The 1,488-nt window shown below is 47.8% G+C and overlaps 1 pseudogene; it reads right to left on the bottom strand.

Moving 5' to 3' along the window:
• Window positions 1–271: 271 nt before the first annotated feature.
• Window positions 272–1,190, bottom strand: LOC123571739 (uncharacterized; annotated as a pseudogene).
• Between the last annotated feature and the right edge of the window lie 298 nt (window positions 1,191–1,488).

Raw genomic sequence — 1,488 nt, 5'->3', positions numbered from 1 at the left:
TCACTGCTGCCAGTCATAAAACCTGGAGTGGCCTCTGTCTGGTGGGCTATGGGGTCAAGTCAGTTCCTTGTTGCCAGGTGGCAGAGATCCAGGATCACAACTGAAGGGGTGGCCAGCCCCTCCACACCTGTGGGTATATCTCGTCAGGTGGGAGGAGAGACTGAGAAAAGAAATAAGGCACAGAGACAAAGTATAGAGAAACAACAGTGGGCCCATGAGACTGGCACTCAGCATACCAAGAACCGGCACTGGCACCAGTCTCTGAGTTCCCTCAGTTTTTATTGATTATTATTTTTATTATCTTAGCAAGAGGAATGTGGTAGGAGAGCAGGGTGATAATAGGGAGAGGGTGAGCAAGAAAACATGTGAGCAAAAGAATCTATGTTATAATTAAGTTCAAGGGGAGGTACTATGCCTGGATGTGCACGTAGGCCAGATTTATGTTTCTCTCCACCAAAAAATCTTAGTGGAGTAAAGAATAACAGAGCAGCATTGCTGCCAACATGTCTCACCTCCCGCCATAGGGCAGTTTTTCTCCTATCTCATAATTGAGCAAATGTACAATCGGGTTTTTTTTTTTTTTTTTTGAGACGGAGTCTCGCTCTGTCGCCCAGGCTGGAGTGCAGTGGCCGGATCTCAGCTCACTGCAAGCTCTGCCTCCCAGGTTTACGCCATTCTCCTGCCTCAGCCTCCTGAGTAGCTGGGACTACAGGCGCCCGCCACCTCGCCCGGCTAGTTTTTTGTATTTTTAGTAGAGACGGGGTTTCACCATGTTAGCCAGGATGGTCTCGATCTCCTGACCTTGTGATCCACCCGTCTCGGCCTCCCAAAGTGCTGGGATTACAGGCTTGAGCCACTGCGCCCGGCCTACAATCGGGTTTTATACCGAGACATTCAATTCCCGGGGCAGGCAGGAGACAGTGGCCTTCCTCTATCTCAACTGTAAGAGGCTTTCCTCTTTTACTAATTCACCTCAGCACAGACCCTTCACTGGTGTCGGGCTGGGGGACGGTCAGGTCTTTCTCCTCCCACGAGGCCGTATTTCAGACTATCACATGGGGAGAAACCTTAGACAATACCTGGCTTTCCAAGGCAGAGGTCCCTGCGGCTTTTCGCGGTGCATTGTGCTCCTGGTTTATTGAGACTAGAGAACGGCGATGACTTTTACCAAGCATACTGCTTGTAAACATTTTAACAAGGCACGTCCTGCACAGCCCTAGATCCCTTAACACTTGAATCCATACAAGGCATGTTTCTGTGAGCACAAGGCTGGGGCAGAGTGGCTGGGGCAAAGTTACAAATTAACAGCATTTAAGCAAAGCAGTTTTTTAAGGTGCAGGTCAAAGTGGAATTTCTTATGTCTTCCCTTTCTACACAGAAACAGTAACAGTCTAATCTTTTTTTCTTTTCCCTACAACACTGAGATGTATAGAAGTTCCAACAACAACAACAATAATAATAACAGCAACCACTTAAAAATCTACAGCA

The sequence above is a fragment of the Macaca fascicularis genome, chromosome 2, assembly GCF_037993035.2.
Source record: "Macaca fascicularis isolate 582-1 chromosome 2, T2T-MFA8v1.1".
NCBI classification, from domain to species: Eukaryota; Metazoa; Chordata; class Mammalia; order Primates; family Cercopithecidae; genus Macaca; species Macaca fascicularis.
Note: the sequence above shows the minus strand (reverse complement) of the source record. Positions and strands in the feature narration are given on the sequence as shown.